This window comes from Danio rerio, chromosome 20 (assembly GCF_049306965.1).
Source record: "Danio rerio strain Tuebingen ecotype United States chromosome 20, GRCz12tu, whole genome shotgun sequence".
NCBI lineage: Eukaryota > Metazoa > Chordata > Actinopteri > Cypriniformes > Danionidae > Danio > Danio rerio.
The window spans coordinates 30,725,322-30,750,629 of NC_133195.1; positions in this window are offsets into that span (position 1 = coordinate 30,725,322).

Sequence of the window (25,308 nt, forward strand, 5' to 3'; positions counted from 1 at the left end):
CTGTGTAATCCATGGCATCTCAGGGTTCAGAGGTGGAAAAAAGACAAAAATATAAGGTTATTATGAAAAGTGCTTCTCACTTGTTTATTGAAAATGCTTGTCTTCATATTTTTACACTCTATACTTTATATATCTTATCTAAAAATATGAAGTAAGCAGATCAATATAACATTTTTCTGATTTTTACAATATCTAAATTTATACAACAGTTCTGTCTGGTTCCTGAATCTGATTGGCTGATAGTCGCGCGGTATTCTGCAAAGAACAGTACTCGTCCAGCCTTATGAATTACTCCGCCAACATACAGCAACAAGCAGAGGACACTCTACAGTTTGACAAATTTTGCTGCTGCTGGACAATATAATGTACTTTTGAGGTGTTTTTGTCGAGAATGTAGTTGTTTAGATTGCAACTATGCAGTTTAATTATTACTTAAGGATAGTACCTATTTTAAAATATTTGAGAGTTGGCTGCCGTTAGTCTGTCTTAGGAGGCAGTTCCCGCAGCTTGGTAATGTAGTTGACCAGGTTCGCTACGTAGTTGACGATCGCCTACACCTCTCCCTACCTTTAAACTCAACCGTCACAGTAGCATGACGTCACCTTAGTAGGAGGTACAAGGTCCGTTACGTAGGTGATGATCGCCTACAACATCAAGCTGCAGGCTGCGGCAAGGACATCTTGTGGCGACAAAGACCACATAATAAGCCCTAAGAAAAAACAGCATAAATTCAAACTACAGCTAATCAAATCATCAAACAGGTAAATGACTTTCTAAGTCAATCTTTCTATTTTCTATGTTGTAGCGCTGTATTTATACCATAGTGGTATTATGATCTCTCGATGGCAACAGAGAAATACTGGGAAATCTCTGTAGACTGATGGCATTTCATGCCATTCAGGCTTGTAATCTTAAAATATGAGCAAAATCATCTGCTTTGTCATCACTTCAGACATTACGCTAGAGAATCATTCAAATACTAACTCTAAAGTGATGTTAGTGAATGAGCAATGGTTTCTGTTGGTCTGTCGTCAGCTGCAGATGTGAAGGAATGGTGGAAGAAAGTAGTTTCTCTTACAATAGGATTTTTAACTCCCTGTGTTTGATTTTTCTTTTTTATGTGCACAATTATGCCATCGAACTTTGTGTAAATGCAATATCACACTCATAGCAGTGCAATGTGGCTGTATACGCCTCCTTCACGCTTCCCACCAGTTCCGACATACAGCCACATCGCACTGCTACGACTGTGATATTGCTCATATATAAATTATGACCTTGCATGAAAAAATGTATTAGTTGAAACGACTTTGTTTTTTTTTTTATTACAATCCTAAGTGACTGACATAGTCTATTATTTTTATAGTGAAGTTGTATAAAAAATTCCTTCTTAAGAAAGTAAAGAGCCTCAAATATGGTCACAGATCCATCCTTGAGAATCTCACACAAATATATCTGAGTGACTTTCAAAAGTGTTGCATGTGTACACATTATCATCAGTCTTCACCAAACCACAATTAATAAATGTCATTTATAGACTTCTCTAGAGTTTTTCCTCAAAAAAAGATAAAAAGGAGTTAGGCCAAGTCTAAAATTGTTTGCAATACGCAAATGAGTAATGACCATATGCTGTGTATATGATGGTATGTGGTAGATTATTTGTGAAATTTCTCATTAGCCACCTGCAGTAGCACAGTACTTTAACATCGTCTACTGCACTGTAAGCATTGCATTTATGATGCCAGATATCATAATTAATTGCTAAAATAGCATGACAGGTAATTTCAGAATCTGAATTTGGACATCACAACATTTGTCACATTTACACCAAACTCAGGTGACTCATCCAACCAAGGCACATTGTAAAAATAATAATAATAATAAAAAAAACTGCCTGCAGTGACATTTCTCAAAGTGATATTACATATTACTTCTGATCAATTTTGCAGCACTCAAAGTGAAGTGCCCTGTGAGTGGTTTTAAAATGTTTTTCCTCCAAAACAAATGAACATGATTTTGCTAGTGTTTTATAATTTTAGTTGCTGTATGTACTGTATTTTGGAACAGTTGGAAATGTCCAATTATGCATCTAAAGTACCCTAAACCTAAGTGACCATGTAAACAAAATCAAACATAAGATAAAGACACATTTACTTAACAATCATATTGTTTTTGTTTTTTCAACAGGTCTTCAAGGTCTTTTATCGGGCCATGGGGCTTTTACTCAACATTCTGCATAGCAAGTGATTTGGTGTACCAAGTGAGCTACCAAACAAGCTTGCCTAACAATAATAACAATACATATTTGATCCAAACATTAAAACCTGTTGATGTACAAAATATTCACTCTGGTCAAATAGATAATGTTATGTACATTGTTTATTTTTCCACAGTGATTGATTTGTATATCATCCAGATGTTATCAAAAATAGCCCAACATAAAGTGATCAGGTCTGGCTAGATGTACATTATCCCAGTTATTATGCATCCATATGTATGTGCAGGTAATGTAACGAATTACATTTTAAATTTGTGTAATTTGATTACAATATCTAAAGTCAATATAATTGCTTTACTTGCGTAAAAAATATAGTTTTTGGAAACTTTTTTTTAATCACGTTTTCTGCTGCAATGTCAGTTAATGAGAATGCACTTTTAAATTACTGAAGAACGCGAGTTGATCTTGGTTGCTGTCAAGAATGGCTGCTTCTTCAAGTGGAAATAAAGACATTACTTTGATTTCAATAAACGTAAAAACAAAAATATTGCTGTTAAATGCTGTCTAAAGAACTTTTGACTGCTTTTAACTTGACCAGCAAATTGTTAATTCTATTACAATACTCGTCACCATGAAGGACACCGGCGCTCAAAAACACTGTGGCCCGACTAAATTGAATTTTTGTGCAGAATCAGGAGTGAAGATACCTTCTGAATGTGAAGAGAACCATATCTTCTTATGGGGCCGTTTGCATATTGAATTTTATTTCTGTGCATGCACATATTGGTAGCGCATATTGCGCATGCTTGCATTTCCCAGCCACACCCAGTTGAATACCACGAGTCAAGTGTGACAAGAACTTCATACTTTGGAATATACACATTCAGGTATAATTACCTCAGACAAACATAGAACACCCAGACACTACAGTGCTTTTTCATACTATGGATGTCAATGGCTAGGTATGTAGTTTTTTTTTTTTTTTTTTTTTTTTATATATAAATGTCTTCTTTTGTGTTAAAAAAAGACAAACATGATTGGAAAAAGTGAATGATGACAGTTTTAAGTTTTGGGTAAACTCTTTGAGCTGTAATAAATCCATTATAATGTTTTTCAGTGAATATTAAATTACTGAAAGAATTACTGCAGTTTATTTTGTATTTTTATATGTATATTTTATGTTTAAAAAAACTTCAAAGTGAAGTAATTAGTAATCTGATTAATTTTTACAGGAAGTAATTAGTAATGTAATCAAATTACAATTTTCCTGTCCTGTAGTCAGTAATTTGTAATCTATTACTTTTTAAAAGTAACTTAACCAAACCTAAACATAAAATATTGATCTTAGTTAAAATAGTTTATAAACTAACTCAATGCAAAGCTGACGAAACGTGGTAAAGGTTGACAGACATTTAAAGGATAGTTAACCATAAAGATGAATATTTACTCAATATTTATTGTTTCCAAATCTTTGTCAGTTTCAAACTTCTGTTAGACACTAAAGGAGAAAGTTTGAAGAAAGCTGAAAAATGGTAGTCATTGACTTCAATAGCAAATGCAATGTCTATAGAAGTCAATGGTTACATGTTTCCAAAATTTTTTTTCAGAAGCGTGTTCAACTGAAGAAAGTCAAACGGGTTTGGAAAAGTAAATAGTGAGTAAATGACAGAATTTAAATTGTTAGAATTTTCAGTTTTGAGTAAACCGTTTGAGTGAATTCATTCATTTTTCTTCAGCTTAGTCTCTTATTTATCAGGGGTTGCCACAGTGGAACGAACCGCTAACTATTCCAGCATATGTTTTACACAGCGGATGCCTTTAAGGAATATTTAACAGTTAGTTAGTGCATCGCTTTTCACTACTAAAATAAGTGTGGACAAGAGATGCTCATCTGAGATGTTTTAAATCATACCTGCTTGTTGTCTATCCATTACAAAACAATACAAGAATGTGAACACAGACACAATTTTAAAGTATTAATCATTTTTGTTCTCAATATATTTTCAATATAATCAAAAGCTCACAGAGACACTAATTAAATATTTCCATATTAAATGTTGATTTGCGCTGTTACATTTTATTAGCTGATCAAAAATAAAGAAGATAAATAATTTCAGTTACCCAGATTTTGTATTGATTTGGAGAATAGCTGGTGATTGGTGTGAATGATGAATCACAAGCAAGTATTCTTGAGCGCAAAGAAATAACATTCAATAAGCAACAAAATATATTTGGGTTTTGTGACCACAATGTTATCTGGAAGCTGCAGATAATTGTAGACTGGCTATGATTTTTTGACATCTGCAAAAAGGTATTTAGGTAGAGGTTTGTAGAGGTCTGTTTTTTCAATGAACCTTCAGTATGCTGCAACCACAAGGCAACTTCCTTTGATTATTTTGCCCATATGCAGTATTAAAAAATGCTTTGTGCGGTTTCATCAGCAATGGAGTAATATTTAGAAATCAAAACATATGAAATCCTTTCATTAAAGTATAACACAGTATTCACAGAGGTGTTTGTTTTGCCAAAACAAGAGCTGTGCTTTATTTGTGCTGTTGTTAGCCTGAAGCAGGATCATACACCTTGCCGTCTCTGTCAGAGCAGATCAGGCCAGGTTTCCCAGCACCACACGCCCAGTCATACCTGATGTACATTTTACAGATTTCTGTAATGATGTATCATCTGGATGCTGACAGCTTCTCTCCACTCACCCCCACACACTAGCAGCACACTCCTGCCCTCTGATACACCACTGTCTGAACCCAGAACCTCCACACAAACCATCCCGCCACTCTTAAGAGACTGCAAGAGACAAACAAGACGAGAGACTCATACCTGTGCGTGTCTGTGTGTATGTGTGTGCTAGGTATTAATGTTTTGGCAGTGCTTAGTCTTGTTTATTATGCTAATAAAGGTTTTTTTGAATTATGAAACGAGAGAACGCAAGAGACAGAGCAGAGCAGAACATATATCACATATAAGCTATGTAGAATATTGTTTTTCATTAATGTGCACACAGGAATGTGGGAGAGTTTTATTCACATTATCACAGTCTTGGACTCATTTTTTTGCTTTTTAATAGGAAATTACCCGGCTAATGTCTTGTTGAGGATCTTTGTTTTTTTCAGTGGAATGATAAAGAGTCCACATTTGTCATTTGTTGCACTAGAGTTGTGTTTGTTCATCTGATAAGGAAGCAAAACATACATAGTAAACCTTGTATTTATTTTTTATCTGTCTACCATTACATGATGGATGAATATAGTGAATAATTCATTATCTGGAATGCAGCAAAACTATTAAATCTTAAAACAGGTCGTAAAGCTGCACCTACGCAGTCTTATTCCTAGATAAATAATATAGATTTTTTCTGTGTTTATTAACCTGCAAAACAACCTTCAGTCAAGCCTCAACCATGACAACTGACTGTGAATTCAGGCACAATTTTATTATTATTTTTTTCTTCAAAATCCTTTGTGGTATGTGCACGGTTGCGAGATAGGCAGGCTGTGTTTGGACAAAAATGATATGCAAGCTCTAAATCTGACGCCGCTGTTTGGATATTGTGAGTAAAACTACTGCCCTATTTTTAGAAATAAACTTTTGAGACAGGCTCATTTGTTTGTCTAATGTATACAATTTGTGAAGAATGATGAAGTGCAGATTGTTTGGTTAAACCTCTGATAAAAAAACAAAAAAAAAAACATTTATTTATTTTTTATTTTTATCTTCCTTCAGCTTTCTCCCTTATTTATCAAGGGTCGTCAAAATGGAATGAACCGCCAACTATTTCGGCATATGTTTTATGCAGCAGATGCCCTTTCAGCCACAATCCAGTACTGGACAACACCCATACACACTCATTCACACACACTTAATACATCCTATGGCCAATTTAGTTTCTCAAATTCACTTATAATGCATGGGTTTGGACAGTGGGGGAACACCCGGAGGAAACCCATGTAAACACGGGGAGAACATGCACACACCAAATTGCCAACTGATCCAGCCGGGACTCAAAGCAGCAACCTTGTTGCTATAAGGTGACAGTGCTAACAACTGAGCCATCGTGCAGCCCTAAAAACTTTTTAAAAAAAATTTATCATAAAGCAAACATCAAATACTGATGCTAAAACCCATAGAACTTTAAAAACATAGTAACATCCCTAGTAACATTGACAGATAGTTTTCTATATAGTCAGTGTAAACTAAGTGACATAGGAGGCTACAGTTTCTAAACCTTAAATATTATCACAGTAAACATTTATAAAAAGAGCCTTTGTCCTGTTTATGTAGGAAACAGATTCTGTCTTCTGCTTTTCAGAACACACAGTATTGTTATTTCTGACATAAAATGTCAAATGATCTCAAAGTACTGAGATAAAAGATTTTATTTCACGTATACACCCTGATGTTGACAGCAGGGACTAAAACAGAGTAAATGACCAATTGAGAATTTGTTGGCATTTCAAGTGAAGCTCATATTATTACACCATGAAAATTAGTGGCTGTTAAGATGTATTTGTCATTGAGTATATTTACATGGACACCAATAATCTGATTTTAATTCGATCAAGACAATACTCTGCTTAAGAGTCTACCATGTTAACAGCGATTTTTAAAAAAAAATTTTTTTATTAATTTAATGCGATTAAGGTCAGAACTCGAACTGAACAGAAATTTAATTAAGACATTTGGAGTATGCCAAGTTTAGTTGCAATATTAAAGTGCAGTACAGACATGTAAACACCTTTATCAAACTTTTGCCGTTGTGTAGGACCTTTGTCGCATTTTGCGACTGGATAGTCTATACACACAAAGTTGTTTAACAATATTCTCTACACCTACCGATTCAGTGAAGGACCACAGACACCTGTATTTTTTTTACACTGTGCGGTATAAAATTCCATTAAAACAACACTCTTCCAGCAGTTCATACTTGCATTCAATACTTCATTTGTCACGGGGGGCATACATGAAATGTTCCTGAATGAGTGAAAGTGCCAAACTGCAGTAAAAGTCAACAAATTAAAAATGAAACGCCCAAAATTACATGAAACTCCAGAGAAAATGTGGATAGCGTGGTGACTCAATGACTTTAATCGAATTATGTGTTATAACATGTGAAACGGGATCATGAAAGGAACATTCAAAAAGCAACTCATGTAAACACCTCAATCATATTATTGTCTAATTCAGTTTACAGCAAATATTTTGATTACTGATGTCCATGTATACGTAGTCATTGAATGATTTTTTAAAATATATGTTCAAAAATTCAGATTCATCCAGTGATGAAATTCTTGAAGTCTTTGAGTGAGAAATGCAATTATTCATTCAAATTATTGTATTTGCTATATTTTATTCAGATAATTACAAATAGAAGTTAACTTTTTTGAATAGTTGTTGATATTTCTTTTGAAAAAAACTGAACAACACTTTGATTCTCAAGAATTTATTCAGGAATTGTGCAGTTCTAACAGGTAGGATACAGACAAACAGCAGGAAGTGCTAATGGTTTTTGAGATGAAGACACATGTCTTTGGAAGCTCTCTCATAGTTTACTCAAACCTTTGGAGAGATTTGCACGCAGAGCTTTGAGTGACTTTCAACTGCGTCGCATTTCAAAACATTGCCATCAGTCTTCTCCAGCCCGCCATTAATGAGTGTCATTACTCTCTGGGGTTCCTGGTGTTTTCTCCTCCATCCTGTCCTGTCTCCTGAGCTTTGAGTCGAGATTCACGTCAAGATGAAAAAGAGTCAAGCCAAGTCTCAAGTTGTTTAAGACTACGAAATGAGTAATGACCATATCGTATATAAATAATGTTAAAATATTCATGGGGTGAGTGGCCATGGAAGTTTATTTACAAATTTCCTTGCTTGCTGGCATTCACTGCACTGCAACAACAAATAAATATTAATGGTTGGTGGCAGCTAATTAGTTGATTAAATTGATTGCAGGTAATTGCAGGACTTTTTAAATAGTTAAGCCTGATAATATCGTGCAACACTCAATTCTGATGGTTCCTCTGATGGTTGCCAGAGCAAATTTTCTCTTTTTATTTATTTTTTTTACGTTGATTTTTCTTAATACAAATTTTACTTAGTGGAAAAAACAACGTTGATTTTACTGAACGTTATGTTTTATGTTAAAATTGCTTTTTGAAGTAACTATTTGTGACAATGTTGGATGAAATTTGTATTTAAGAACCAATTTCTATTTCTGTGAAGTCACAGCTGAACAACAGGACATAGTGTAGTGATAATAATCATCTTAGGTTCTGATTTTTTGCTTTATTCAGTGTTAAATGCTACAAATGTGAGTTTAAATACCATTTACGTAACATTTATTGCCATTCTGAAAATGGAGACAGATAGTTTGCCTCAAATCATAATAATAAAAAAAGCAAAAACAAATTGGAAATTACCGTTATAACCGTGCAGTTCAAACCAACACATATCAGTCACTTATTTTGTACTTTTAATGATGTTAGAGATTTTATATGTATTACATTATAAATCTTACCATTACGTTGTTTCTTACAAATATTATCCAAAAACTAATCAATCATTGCATGGATTTGCAGCAGTTCCTACTCTACTTATACAGTATGCATATACCAGTAAAACTATTTTTATTATATGTTAATCGATATTTATTATATGTCAATTAACTCAAGAATGGGGAAGAATGGTTACATGGTTGACAAGCTGGTCTGAGTATTTTAGAAACTGCTGATCTACTGGGATTTTCACACACAACCCTCATAGGGTTTACAGAGAATGGTCCGAAAAAAAGAAAATATCCATTGAGAGGCAGTTCTGTGGGTGCAAATGCCTTGTTGATGCCAGAGGTCTGAGAAGAATGACCAGACTGGTTCTAGAAAGACAACAGTAACTCAAATAACCACTCGTTACAATTGAGGTATGCAAAAGAGCATCTCTGAATGCACAACACATCACACCTTGAGGGGATGGGCTATAGCAGCAGAAAACCACACCGGGTGTCACTCCTGTCTGCTAAGAACAGGAAACTGAGGTTACAATTGGCACAGGCTCACCAAAATTGGACGATAGAAGACTGGAAAAATGTTGCCTGGTTTGATAAATCTTGATTTCGGCTGCGACGTTCTGATGGTAGGGTCAGTACCAATTCAGAATTGTGTCAACGCCACAGCCTAACTGAATATTGTTGCTGACCATGTCCATCCCTTTATGGCCACAGTGTACCCATCTTCTAATAGCTAACCCTATCCAGCAGGATAACATGCCATGTCATAAAGCTTGAATCATCTCAGACTGGTTTCTTGAACATGACAATGAGTTCACTGTACTCAAATGGCCTCCACAATCACCAGATCACAATCCAATAGAGTACATTTGGGATGTGGTGGAATGGGAGATTTACATCATGGATGTGTGCTGAAGCTGCGTGAAGCTGGCATGTCAAAATGAGTGTGTGTGTGTGTGTGTGTGTGTGTGTGTGTGTGTGTGTGTGTGTGTGTGTGTGTGTGTGTGTGTTTGTGTGTGTGTGAAAATAGAACAAAATATCTATAAAAGCATCAGTCAGGCAGCTGTCTTAGTCACTGCAGCTGCATTTTGGATAAAGAGGCTGTTTATGGTTGTTCTGTTCATTCTGTTAGTAAACTATTTTTTGCACTAGCAAAGAAAATGTGTTGAAAATAAACAGACATGTGGTGATGAGTGCCACTGACATTGACATTGACAATCATCATGAGGCTGACGATGGCCTTATTGTTGACAATGATGTAGAAAGGAAATAACCGCCATGTGGAGAGAAAGATAGAGAGTGGCTGATGTATACAGTATGTCTTGTAAAGTTCAGATTCTCATTACCAATATGAGCGCACAGCTGTTTCTGCATACGAACAGAGGTGTGCAGTCACTAATTAATTAGCTCTATAAAACCGAGCATTCTAATCCGCAAATAATTGTTTGTTTTCTTTTATGCTAATCACTAAGGACTGTCAGGGATTGGCGCTGCATCTGGCTTTCTGTTCGCCAACATAAAGAAATAAATTTACTTTGTGTTTGATTTCTTGTGACACAGGCCAACATAAGGCCAAGTCCCCTCTTCACAGCAGAGGCAGAATAATTGCTTCTTGTTTACAGATCATAAACAACCCCAGAGTTCAACCCTCAGCATCTCACATATCTATACTGACAGGAACATATTCGCCGGCGAATGTCTTAATTGGTTCAGAGTGAAAATATTCTTTAATTACTGCAGGTTTGGAATGAGATGAAAATAAAATAAATAAGTCTTTAAAGGCATCAAAATGCCCGCAAATGTTTAATGACTCCTTAGTGCGTTTATACAAGCTTTTCACTTTTCATTGATTTATTAGAGAACAATGACAGCACAGATTAAATTTCTGTCTAGGTTCAGCAGAAATTGCCTCAAGTTATTTTCACAGCAAATTGCCTTTTGAAGTATAAATGACCAACTATCCATCAAAACAAGCCAAGCAGTGCTATGAATTTTTCCTTCTTTTTGAGATTAATGCAAGTGGTATATATTATTTAGGCAAAGTATTTTGGAATTAAATCAAAACTATTTCAGACAGACAGAAAAAAAACTAAATATATCCCTTAAACCCTAATTTTTTGCCCTGTGAAATTAATTTCTTCACCTCTTAAGATAGCTATAATATAAATCCACACCCTTACTTAATTTCATATAAAAGAAATCATGAATATGCAAATTGGTCCTCGTCTTCACTTAATCACCAGCACTTTCACTCATTTAACTGAAGTAGTCATTTCTACACAATGGCGAGTGGCAATATTGGATTAGTTCATAGTCATATAAGTATGAACCAGAAATTGACTTCAGAGATAAAGAAGGGGAAAAGTGAATTACACAAGGTCAGCTGTGTAGTATGCATGATAAGTATCATATTGGACAATGTGGACAATTAACAGTATTGCACGGCTTATAATATGTTGGTCATGTTACACAAAGATTATTTCCATTCACTCTCTCAGCCAAGACAAGTCAAGTTCATTTTCATTCCGCTACATGTGTGGATATACAGTGGAACTAAATGTTGTGTCTTGCAGGACTCCACAGTGCTATATATATTAATATAATCATAAGACAGCTAACATATACCAATCAACCTCCTTAGAAACTCATTGAACATCATACACTGAAAAAAAAAAAAAATCATAAGTTATTAAATGAATTTACCAAAATTTTGGTCACAATTTATTTTGGTGGTCTGAATGTTGAATTTAAGTTACATTGCATCTACATGCCAACTAATTCTCATTAGATTATAAGTAGACTGTAAGGTTGGGGTTAGGGTTAGTGTAAGTTCACATGTACCTGCAAAGTTTCTCATAGTCAGTTAAATGTCTGTTGAAGGAGCAGAATCAGCAGATATTAAGCAGACAGTCTACTAATACTCAAATGGACCATCAAAATAAAGTGTTACCTTTTCTTGTTTGTTCAAATTCAGCCCATATACTGTAAATTGTTTGCAACAATTTTGCAGAAATATTTCTTTTTTTTCAGTGTGCTGTAGAATGTCAAATCAAGTTAACTTGATTAGTTGGATATCTGTGACAGCATGAAACAGTGTTTAAAACATATTTTTGAGAGAAATACTGGAGAAAATGCTTAACAATGGTACTGACTGATGAATTATGCATGTGTTTTGACTTAAAGCTTTTAAAAAAAGACAAGGAAACATTAGAAATGTAATTTTCACCACACAAAGACAAGCTAGGAGAGTTATAATTAGTTCGAACACATTTTTTTAAAATGGAAATTAAAAAATGCTTTTCTTTTGTTGAACTTATTTTTCATAATAATAAGTCTTTCTTTTCAGGCATTTTTTTTTAAAGTTGTCAGGTACCGGCAGCACTTTTGATGATTTTTTTGCACAAATTTGACGGCTCTTAGAATAATTTCTGCTATTATTATGTGACTTTATACTATCTTTATGTTTTGATGTTTTATCACCATTGGAATATAAAATGGTTTCATCAAAAAAAAAAAAAAAAAAAAAAAAAAAAAAATATATATATATATATATATATATATATATATATATATATATATATATATATATATATATATATATATATATATATTTATTTATATTTATTTATATATATTTTTTTTATTTTTATACATATATATATATGCACACACATACGCATATAACGTCAACCAGATCGACTGAGGTGGATCATTTCGCTGTGGCAAGCCCTGATAAAGAAGGGAGTAAGCCAAAGGCAAGTGTTTTTTTTTCTTTTTTTTTCCCCTATATGATCTGATCTACACTTTCACTAATCGTCTTATATTTCGCTCCCAGGAGACCTAGAAGTCCTGTAACTAATTCAGGACATGTGCTAGGGCTTACCTACCATAATATATCTAAAACACAGATTGTCAAAAAAAAAAATCATCAATTATGTGAAAAGAATAAATAGAATAGGCAAATCAAGGCAAGTTTACTTGTACAGCACATTTCATACACATCGGTAATTCAAAGTGATTTACATAAACAGGAATAAAAGAAACAAGTATAAGAAAAAAAAAGAAAGAAATAATTATTAAAGATGGACACTGGTATCGCTGTTGCCTCACACCAAGAAGGTCGAGCCTAGGCTGGGTCAGTTGGCATTTCTGTGTGGCGTTAGTATGTTCTCCCCATGTTTCCTCCGGGTGCTCCGGTTTTCCCAACAGTTCAAAGACATGTAGGTGAATTGGGTAAGCTAAATTGTCCGTTGTGTGTGTGTGTGTGTGTGTGTGTGTGTGTGTGCGTGTGTGTGTGTGTGTGTGTGTGCGTGTGTGTGTGCGTGTGTGAATGAAAGTGTATGGGTGTTTCCCAGTGATGGGTTGCAGCCAAAAGGGGATTCGCTACATAAAAAATATGCTGAATAAGTTGGCGGCTCATTCCACTATGGCGACCCCAGATTAATAAAGGAACTAAGCTGAAAATAAAAAAAATGAATCAAAAACAGACAAAAATAGATACATTATACTGCATTTGTCGGACGTAGCAAAGTGCTCATTCAGCAAACCCAGGCACAGCTAAACAGATGGGTTTTAAGTCTTAATTTGAATGTGCCTAATGTTGGAGCAGATCTGATTTTGGAAACTAATTCCAGCAGTGAGGGGTGTAGTAGCTAAAGGCAATTTACTTGATCTTAATGATCTGTGTGATTTGTTAGGTTTGTATTCAGTGTTGTATTCTGAATAGTGCAGGAATGACAACAGAACACAGAAAATAATTCTATGGGTTCCCTCAAAATTTTCCGAATATGTTTTAGATTGCATTTTTTCAATTTATGACCAAAAAAACAAACAAAAAAAAAGCTGACAACTAATACAACATAAATTAGACATTAATGTCAATACCAACATTACTTTTCAGTGAGTTGTGTAGATTTTGTAAAATGTATTTTATTTGAACAAGTGATTGAATAAGAACATTTAGAGTGAAGGTCTGTGCGGTTTATGATGTAGAAAATAAAACGTTCAAGGATCATTAAGTCATGTTTAACACAGACCTTGTTTTACTCATTAATTAAAAAACCTCATAGGAAAACCAAGAGGGAACCCATGGCAAATTATTCCTTCAGGTTCTGACTTTATTACTGCACCATTCTATGAAGATGCCACAGTATTAAATTGGGAATTCTACTTCTCAAATGAAGAAAGGCATGACTGTGTAGTTCCCCACAGATAAAGAGAATGTGTGTTTGCTTGGTGGCACAGCAAAGAAGAGGAAGCTGGCTATACTGAAATAGTGATGATGATTAACTTGGAACTTGTAGTTCAGTGAATGAGTCATATTGTACTCTATGTGGATTTGTTATTTCAAATCAATTCACTTTGTTGTCACAACACCATGAACACAAGTGTATGGGTGGTGAGACAAGTCTGGGTTTTAAGTATAGGATGCACAATATTGTATTAAATATGAAGTTAACCTAGTTTGTAGAATTATCATTTCATATAATTGACATGCTACTGTATGCTGGCATAACCTGCTTTACAACAGGTGGTCCTGACCCTCAAAACCATTGGCCATTACTGTAAAAATATAGGTTAATCAACTGTTTCTCATAGCTTTCTCATAGATTCAAAGACATTTCGCACAAAGCTAAACTATTTCAGCAGTGCTTATTGTACCGCTTATTTATGAAGTTTCATTATAACATCGTGTGCTGAAGTCACATAACACTGTACAACTGCAACTGGATGTTGTTGTAAGTTTCCCAATCCTCATTGATGTATCTTCTGACATGTCTGGCTCTATATACTTATTATTTTACTTTAAGTGCTGAGTTTGTGGTGTGCATGTCAGGAAAATACACGACAGACCAAAATGAACAACTGCCACTGAGTTCAGCAGCAAAGTCCAGATGACCACATGCTCCTGTGTGCTGCTGAGAATATCACATGTAGAAATAACGATAATATAATGATATTAGAATATAGTGATAAAACAATTTTGAGCATGTGCACTGCACAGGTTGAGCCCTATGTGTGAATGTGCCTGATTTACTTTCATCATGGAAAATGTAATCAGCTATATTGAAACCTTTGTTAAGAAATGTGTTAAAATAATCTTTTTGTTAAACAGAAATTGGGCAAAAATATACAGGAGTGCTAGGAGGGCTAATAATTCTGCATTCAACTGTATATTATTTATTAAACAACTCAATAAATCCAGATAAACTGAGTAAATCCAGATAAACTGAGAATCCGGTCTCTGTGTTTTTCCCCCAAAACTATACTGTATATAAAAAATTTATAAATATAAATTTCGAACAACATTGGTTATTTGTTTTTGGCAAATAAATACTCCATGAATATACAGTTGAAGTCATATTAGCCCTCCTGAATTATTAGTCCCCCTGTATATCCTCCTACAAATTCTGTTTAATGGAAATAAGATTTTTTTTTCAACACATTTCTAAATATAACAGTTTTAATAACTTATTTGTAATAACTGTTTTCTGATGTTATCTTTGCCATGATGACAGTAAATAATATCTTATTAGTTATTTTTCAAGATACTAGAATTCAGCTTAAAGGGTCATGAAACCCCTCTCTTTCGATTCAAGTCTACCTCAGAATTTAAAAAAAAAAAAATAATGGTGGGTATGGAGTGCTGCAAGCAGAGGAAGGAGTGGCAGGGGAAAAAGAGAGGAGTGAACAACTGTTGTCAGTTGGCTCACAAAATGAGACGAACCATGAGATGTATGATTTTATAGTTTACACAATTAAAAGGCAAAGAAATTAACAGCGAGTAATTTAATGCCCTGCTACATTTGTTATTCATAATTCCATATAAACAAAACCACAATTTGTTGATCCATTATAAAGATAATCGAGTTTATATAAACACTATAAATGAGGCGGATGTCCCCCTCCTCACAAATTAGAGCACTGCAGCAGGGACCTCTTGTACAAAGACTTGTGTTGAATTATACTAAAACATTGCATATGGACAGTTGTAAATGTGTGTACGCAGTAAAAAATTCAGATGTATGAAACACTGCGTACATTTCTCAAAGCTCAAAACTCCTCCCTGCCTCCTCCCCGTATGAATATGGTAATGACTCCACTTTGGCAAAAACAAAACAAAAAAGCAATGGCAAAAGCAAACAAGAAGTGAAACTTCACAGAATGTGAATTGGAGGTGCTCCTATCGGATGTAGACCAGAGAAAAACTGTGCTATTTGCAAGTTTGTCCTCTGGAATTAATAACAAAATAAATAAAAAAAATATAGTTTGTGCCAGTGGTGTAGGGGTTAGTGCTTCGACACATGCACTCCCATGCTCACAGCGACCTAAATTTGATTCCGCCTCACGGTCCTTTGCCGTTCCTTCCCCTCTCTCTGCACCCAATGCTTTCCTGTCAGTTCTCTCTACTTTCCTATCCAAAATAATATAATCCATATTCATTAATCATTCTATCTGCGCTCTTGGTCAGTTTGTGGGTTGTAGGTTATGTAACAGCCACATCTTTAATGGATAACCACGGTCTCCTGATTAGCAGTATAATAATTACGTTTAATAATAATATATTTAAATACATCACTCACCAAGAATGTAATGAACTGATAAAAGACAAAGTCCGCCACTCTTGCTGCAAACTAACAGCTTTGCTGTATCAGCCCTGACAGCAATCGCGGAGAAAAACATGCAACAAACCCCATCGATCATGAAAACAAACACATACGACCCGTGTAGTGCACGGACGTGGTCTCACCCAGGTCCCAGTCATTGGGTCTCACAGCTTGGCAGGTCTGCCTTGCCTTTAAAAAGCATGTGCTCTCATAAATAACTAAAAACCAAGGTCTTCTCATAGGATAAGAAAACTTTGCTATGAATAATAATGAGAAACTAACGCGTCATCACTCCGCTAGCGAATGCACGCTGCATTCCGCCCCAACAATTATTTTAAACCCAGATGAAATAAGCTAACAAAAGCTCAAAATTATCCCGTTTCCCCCACAATTAAAGCTGGAAAGTGCTAGCATTGTCATAAATGATGCTAAACACACTAATCTGTTAAAATAATTTTAAAAAGTACTCCTGGGTGTCTTGAATCTTTAAGTGCAATATTTGAAGAATAAAAACTTAACTCACAGGAGGATTAATAATTTTCACTTCAACTGTATATATAGATATGTCACAACATCTCATCGCCTTTCAAAAACATATGTCAAATAAATAATTTAATCAAGGCATCAATTCCTCATCAGTTCCCAAGGTTCTTGCTGCCTTTCTCATTTCAATGTTAATCTTGTGAAAATGTCATCAAAAAAGGGCCTGAGGCAGAGCATCATGCATAATCACTCCACACAACATGCGTATACAGCTGATCATGTTGATGCAACAGTATTGACAGCACAAGTACACACTAGACTGTTGGAATAAGATCATACACTTCACCTTTCGCATATGTGTGTCTTTCCCCAAAGCCATGCATTAGGATGATAGGCATTGAGACTGCAATTGCAATGCTATGCATGCGTGACAAAGGCCATGTTCATAACCTTGTATTTTCAACATATTCTGTTGCCATGGCGAGTGTATTGATTGGCGCAAGGCTCTGTTGCTGAATGCTGAGAGGTGTCATTTAAGCCTATAATGTGAAGGACTGTCAGCCTGCAATAACACACACAGATAGTGGTGTTTTGCTGTCTTTTGGATGTCTACATCCTGTTGAAAGGCCCCGACGCAGATGCTTTTCCATCTGTGAGAAAATGTTGAGTGGATGGTGAAACTCTGTCTGGCCGTTTATGTGCACATTAAATGCATTTTAATCAACCCCAACATGCTTTAAAAAAAGACACCTGTTGTTTCTAGATACATACTGATATTGGGTAATTCGATGTATTTTGTAATTACATGCACAATATTAATATCATGGATACTTTAAATACATTCACTCATTTATTCATTTTTCTTCAGCTTAGTCCCTTTATTCATAAGGGGTCAACACAATGGAATGAACCATCAACTTATCCAGCATATGATTTACCCAGCAGATGCCCTTCTAGCTGCAACCCAGTACTGGGAAACATCCATACACTCTCACATGCATACATATACAACAATTCAATTTATTAGTTTATTTAATTTAGTTTATTAAATTCACCTATAGCACATGTCTTTGGACTGTGGGGCAACCGGAGCACCTGGAGGAAACCCATGCCAACATGGGTAGAACATGCAAACTCTGCACAGAATTGCCAACATGCTGTTAGGCTTAACATGCAGTGAATTATTATTTATTATTTAAACTTTTAGAATGTGTTCGAAAAATATTTACACTGTATTTGCAGTGGTGTTCAGCACCAAAATCAGCACCAAATGCTTGAAGACTCAATTGGTCAACACGAGCTCATTCTGAAAACGTGGTCCCGTGGACGTTTCTGGAGTCTGCGAAATACGTCCCTGTAGGTACGTATTTTTGCAGTTTTTGCGAATCCATGAGAAGCCATTGTGTAAGCTTTTTCCGTATTTCAAATGTCTCTTATTTTTTGGATTCTGTTTTTGTCTTACCTGATTTCTGGAACCACTCTTCCCCCAACTCGAACCCAGTCATCGTCGTCGTCATGGGCAGCTCCTCTCCGTGTCTCAAGTCCGCCGACGTCCTTGACGAGCTAACTAGACAAACTGATTGCAGCGGGAAAACCCTCCACACGAAGGTAAGCAGTCAGCCGGTATGTGCAAAAAGGAATTGCGTCTAACCGCACGATAGCGTTCACTTAAAAAATTAAATGCAGCCATGCATACCTCCGTCTACATAATTCGCTGTATGCAGAAACGTCCACTGGACTACATTTTCCGAATGAGCCTAGGTTGCAATTGGTTAGCTTAATAGTTCTAATGACCTAATGCTAAAGTATTGATTGAAAATTCTGTTACTATTTAAAGGGATTATTGTACATTAACACCATGCACTAAGGCTCTAATTAGCATTAGTTAATTTAACTAAAGTCACGATGAAAACTACGAAAGCTTTTATTAGTCTAAGCTGGTGTTAATGCATAATAATACTTTAGAATTGTCATTGTAATCTGATTACAAGTCATAATTGTTTTATTAAATGTTATTAATAGCTAATTAACGTTTTTTAAACATTTTTTTACGTATTTTTTAAACTGATATTAACATAGTAACTGTTATGAATCTGGCTTTTTCTTGCTGTTGAGCTTAATCTATTAGCTAACATAGACTAATGAGATATAAAAGGATTCCCTATATTGTACTTTAGGGCCTACTCACAATATGCTATCCTAACCGTGCCCAGGCTCGTTTCCTGGATCGTTTGAGAAGTGTGAGTGCTCTGAATCGGGCTCAGGCATTTAAGTTTCGTTTGAAAGGGCCATGAACCCACCCCCCTGCTAAAAAGCTTAAATATTGGAGAGGGCCAAACAAGAAACCCTTTGTATTTCCAAAGCAGAAAAGAAAAATGTGTGCAGCGCGGTCTGAAGACATTTCAAAGTTCTGACAGTTAGTTTTGAGCTCAAATAAATCTCAGGGGGAAATAAATGTTACAGAACGTAACAAGATTATTTTGAGGCCGCCGTTGAATTTTCTGGCCTGAATATCATCCAGGCCATTAGAGATGTCTTAGTTCCTCCCCGCAGACCAAAGAAATGGTGCCCGCTTCAGTGAATGCTGTGGTCTGGACCCTGCAGAGCTGTGGGGAGGAACTTCTCTAATTCATTCAACTCCATTAGAGGCTCATCTCATTTATCCTGCTGACTGGTCCTGCTACGGCAGAGCACAAAGCCACTTCTCCATTTATTTCCATTAAAGTGCGCTGAAGGATGAGATGCATGTTCATAGAGGCTAAATGTGTTTACTAAATAAGAAATACACACATTTCAATTCCAGCTTTAAGATCTTGGTACAGAGCGTTGCAGACTTTTGGAGTTCATGTTGCATGAAGCTGAAATATTAATAAAAAAAAATAGCATTGAGTTGAATTTCATACTTTATTAATTCTTTTGATAGTTTTATATGCCACTTGAATGCAACCAGGCATGGCTAATTAGAATATAAATCCACAAAGTAGGGCGGCACAGATCTCTTTATGAACAAATATTTCATCACTCGTCTTTATTTACTCAATCGTTTGAAGTGTTGATTGCATTAATGTCATTTACAGTACGGCTGAAATCGATTTATTACTAGCAGTGTTTTATAATAAAGAAAATATACTGCTCTGAAGTTAGAGGTGGGCACAAGCATAACACTATTTTAGAGTAAATTGGCTGTCTATGAATAAAGTCTTGGTTATGTCCAGGATTATGAAAGTGCTTAGCACAGATGGCAATGATAAACCCAGAGGACGACGTTTCCTCAAATTCACTGATATTTGTTTTTGTGTACTGCATGGCGGACGCCCAAATAAACCAGATTGGGGGAAATGTTCAAAGTGAAAGCTGAGAGAAATAATGTTTAATATAAATCAGCCCAATGTTTTAATAACAGGTCTACTGTTAAAAAAAAAAAAGTTAATATTGTGTGCGTCATTCAGACCGAAAAGGCAAACAAGAATTAGGCAATTTAAGACTTAATGGAAATGTAATATCTTTTTAAGTTCATCTGCTAGATTTCTCAATATGGAGTATTTATTCAGTTCCATGACAAATTAAGAGACACACAAGTTAAAGAAGAAGTGGTGGGCATACACTACAAAATATTTGGTTTAAATTGATGGTTTCCTGGGTTGCATTTATTTATGGAAAAAAAAAAACTACTTCTCTTTGACTTCTTATTTTATACGTATTCTTTTAAGATGTATGTCAGTACAGATCTTTTAATATAATTTCTATATTCACTATAATACTGTGTTTTCTCAAATTTCTGCCATGTCTGTGAAGCACATCATTCATGTTGTTTTAAGGTGTATATAAATATAAGTAAAGTTGACTTTGATTATGGGTGAGTCATTTATTTACTCAATACTCAATACAAAAAACTTGCCTAATTACACTAATCTGCCTAGTTAACCTAATTAACTTAGTTAAGCCTTTAAATGTCACTTTAAGCTGTATAGAAGTGTCTTGAAAAATATCTAGTTAAATATTATTTACTGTCATCATGGCAAAGATAAAATAAATCAGTTACTAAACAGAACTTGGGGCAAAAGATAGAGCGCTTGGATGCCAAAGTTTCTTCGCGTGATGTCACACTTAACAAGCGGATAGGTGGTTTTTGTATTATTCACTGCGGTTCAGTTGTTCTCGGAAGAGATGGGTTTTTAGTTGTCTTCATTCATTCTATTATCCATCATTAGGCGGTTTTGATGCTTAAACAAAATGAATGCTAAATGTTGTGATAATACCATTAAAGGTCTTTTTAAAGCACTTAAAGAAGCTGAAAAGTCAAAAATCAAATCATTTTATTGTCAAATCATCAGCAGCACATGTGTTATGATGAGTGAAAAGCTTAGGTGCTGGCTCCAGACAGTGCAAAATACAACAACATACCCCCCCCCCCCCCCCCCCCCCCCCAAAAAAAAAAAAAATTTAAAATAAAAATAATGTACAATTGGCAATGTTGACAACAATACGTAGAAGACAATGAATAGGTGTACACAGTTTTAGGCAGTATTGTTTTAAATATGGATTGGTTAAAGTGTAGTGCATGCTATCTTAATGGTGTGCCATGGGGAGTTTGGAAAGAGTTTGTGTGAGGTGTGTAAAGTTATCATCAGATAAACACATCAGGGGCAGTTTTTAAAACGAGATTACAATTGTCACTGCATTTTTTTAAGTTAAAATTTATGATTTTTTAATACATTTTAATGAATACTTGATAGTTTTATAAGGGCTTAAATAAAACATTGGTCTGCTTCTCTTACTGTTTTATATACCTTTTTTATTTATCTTTTTTTGGATCTGGAATACTTGTACTATTTTAAAAAATCTGTAATTCTATGAAATAATTGTTCAAAGGAAGTAATTTTGCATATGCATTAGTCATGGTACTTAAATGTACGGTATTTAAATCTGTGTTTTAGAACGATTCAAATGAATCAATGATTCAATAAGCCATTCAAGAAGACAGTTAATTGCTTTTATTCCTGAATTAAATTAATGAGCCAGTTTCAATGAAAAATGTATGAAAATAAATGAGTTTAATTAAATGCTAATTATATATGTTGCTTGTATTAGTGAGTTAACAAAAAATGTACAGTAACTATAAAATAAGATCACTGATTAGAATTGAACCGCAGATATTGTATAGCTGCTTTAAAAAGTGTGCACCAGATTATATTGCAGCATAACATATGATTACAGTAGTAGGCAGTTTACTAGGATTGTACATTTGAATGTTATATCTGCCTTCTTCCTCTCTGAAAGGCAGATCAGCGTCATCTCTGGAGGAATCAGGGAAGACTTATTCAGAGGCAGCGGTTTTTGAGGAGATTAGTCCAGCTAAGAATTGCATTAGATAAAGAGCAGACGAGCATGAAGAGTGTGCAGGTAAATGCCAGCGCCGCTCCAGCAAATGAGTCTGACCTGAAACCTCTGCTTTTAGTGCTGCATTGTCGGTGAAAAGTGTTATCTGCTATCCGAGAGCCTGCTTTTACTCAGGACCATCAGCTTCAGGTGAACAGCACTCAAAGCAGTGTCAGTAAATGTTGAAGCAATCTCTGTTAGTGCTGTCTGACTGAGGCGCAACTTTTAACCTACTCAATTGAACTTTTAAGGCAGATATTAAAATATGCACTGCTGTTGGCTAACATTTATAGTCCATGGCTGGGACAAGCAGTTATTCACTATAGGTTTAGCATTTGATATTCCCAGCACGTTAAACTGCCTTTTGCATGGTCCTGTGGAAATACCAATCCAGGTTAATTCTGAAAATGTACCCCTATATACATTTCTGGAGAGTGCCAAATATATCCCAGGAGGTATGTTTTTTTTTTTTTTTTTTGCGAATTCATCAGTGGCCGTTATGTACGCGTTTTCAGATCTCAAATTTCTATCGCAAGTGCCATTTGCGATTGCTGTTCACACATAAACACACCAAAGGCCGATGACTGACTGACGGACTAAATAATCCACTTTCCTCCTTCACTAAACCCAACCAATAGTGTTTTAAAAAGCACCGATTGACCTTTCATCCACTTCCCTAAACCTAACTGACAGTTTTCAATGGCAATCCAGAAAAAGTAAAAAAAATCAGTCCTCATCTGATTTTTCCACATTTTCAGATTTTACCAATTTCTCACCCTGTTTTTTACTTTTTTTTTTTTTTTTGGCTTCCGTTTTTGTCCTACCTACTTTCTGAAACTGTTCTTTACCAGACTCAAATCCTATCATCATGGTCATCTCCTCTCTGTGTCTCAAGTCCACCTAGGTACATGGCGAGCTAACTGGACAAACTGGTAACAACAGGAAAGCTGTCCATACGGAGGTAATCGGTCAGCTGTTTAGCGTAAAATGGAGCAGCGTTATATCGCTCCTTAGTGTTTGTTGACGAAATCCAGCCATATGTACTTCTGGCTACATCATTTGCGACCTCCAGAAATGTTCATGTATATAGAGCTACGTTTTTAGAATGAGCCTATGTTGGGAAATACAGACTGCTTAGATTACATTTTAAAAGAAAATGAAAAAACAATATATGGCATAAAATATAATAATCTTATGGTGTGACTGTGGTGCAGTGGGTGGTACAATCACCTCATATTAAGAAGTTCACAAGTTCCAGCCCCAGCTGGATCAGTTGGCATTTCTGCATGGAGTTTGCATGTTGGCGTGGGTTTCCCCCACAGTCCAAAGACATGAGGTACAGGTGAATTGGGTGAGCTTAATTGGCCGTAGCGTATGTGTGTGAATGCAGGAGTATGTGGGTGTTTCCTGTGTTGGGTTGCGTAAAACATATGCTGGATAGGTTGGCGGTTCGTTCCGCTGTGGCAACCCCTGTTCAATAAAGGGACTAAGCCAAAAAAGAAAATTAATGAATAAACGAATAATAATTTATGTTAGACTATTTTATACAAAAATATATAATTATTTTTTATTTCTAACTGTAATTCATTTTTAAATTGCATATTACCGGACATAAAGTTTAAGGAAAATTTTGTACAAATTAGTAACTGTTTAGTAGATAAAATTGTATATCAGTTATACTCTACTGTATTAACATTCCTGTTACACCTTGTAGATTTAAAAATATGTGCACTTTACAAAGCTAGTCAAATATTTGGATAACCGTTTATAAGTGTAATGTTGATTCGCTGGACAACGAAGTTGGGGATCCACGAGCAGTTTAATAAACATAGAATGATCAGGGAGGGAACGGACAAACACTGGAGCAAATGAATTCATACAGGCAATCCAAAAGTCCAGGTCAAGTAACAGGTGAATGGTTAGTACAGGCAGCAAAGAAACAATGACGAGAAAACAAGGCAAGGATCAAAACACAGAAAGACTAGACAGGATTACGCTTCATGGTGCTACAGACTAACAAGACTCAGCAATGTGTGTGTGCAAGTGTGGTGTATAAATAGTCTGTGTAATTAGTCCTTGATCAGCTTCCAGCTGTGTGTGCGTAGTCATCGGAAAAACGGAGCAGATGTTTGTATGTGTGTGAGTTGCATGACAGGAAATGTAGTTCTTAAAGTGACAGAATTTTAGTCAAGGTAAGAGAGCATATGTTTATCAGCAATCTGCAAGCCTGGATCACTGGTGGTTGTGATAAAAAGAATGCAGGACAAGCTCAGGTGTGCCTTAGGGGAGAAAATATATGACCTGAAAAAAATTTAAATAAATAAAAAACAGGTTTAACTTATTTTAATAATTTAATCAACTTTAAACTTTAAAAAGTTACAAAGTTTACCTTGATATTTTTAATCAGTTGTATTATTGTGAGTTGGGATTACTTGAAAGATTAATTTGATTCAGCTGGAAAAAAAATTATTTGATTCAACAACAAACAAATTAAAGCAACAAATTGTTTCACAGCACTGTAAGAGTTCCACACAATTCCTTCATGCCCCAACACCAATCGATTAAGTAACTTTATTGTTTTTTAACTAATTTGAGTGGATTGAACATAAAAATATTAAGTTGTCCCAAAAAAAACTCAAGAATTGTGTTAATTCAGCTTATTTTAATTACGTAGTTTGAACAAACAGCAAAAAAATATTTTTTGATTGAGTGCAGATTAAAAAACAGCACTTTAACTGATATAAAAATAACATAAAAATGCTTAAAAACTATTTAGATATTTTTGAAAATCAAAAATAATTATAAAAAAGTATATATAAACATAAGTAAGTCGACTTGCTAGTTGTGTATCTGTCCAATGGCTCATAAATAGGCTTTAAAAAAAGTGATTAGGTACTGTACAACAGTACTTTAAAATGTTTCTCCTTAAAACATGTCCCAGCACTATTACTGATACATTGGTGTCTAAGCATCATTGTCATCAGAGAAGAGCTGTTCCTTTCTCCAGATTCTGATATGAGTATACTATATATATTTTTTCTAATGCAGAGCATATCTCACAGAGCTCTCAGCTTATCTTTAAACTCAAAAGAGTTGCACTCCGACACCTT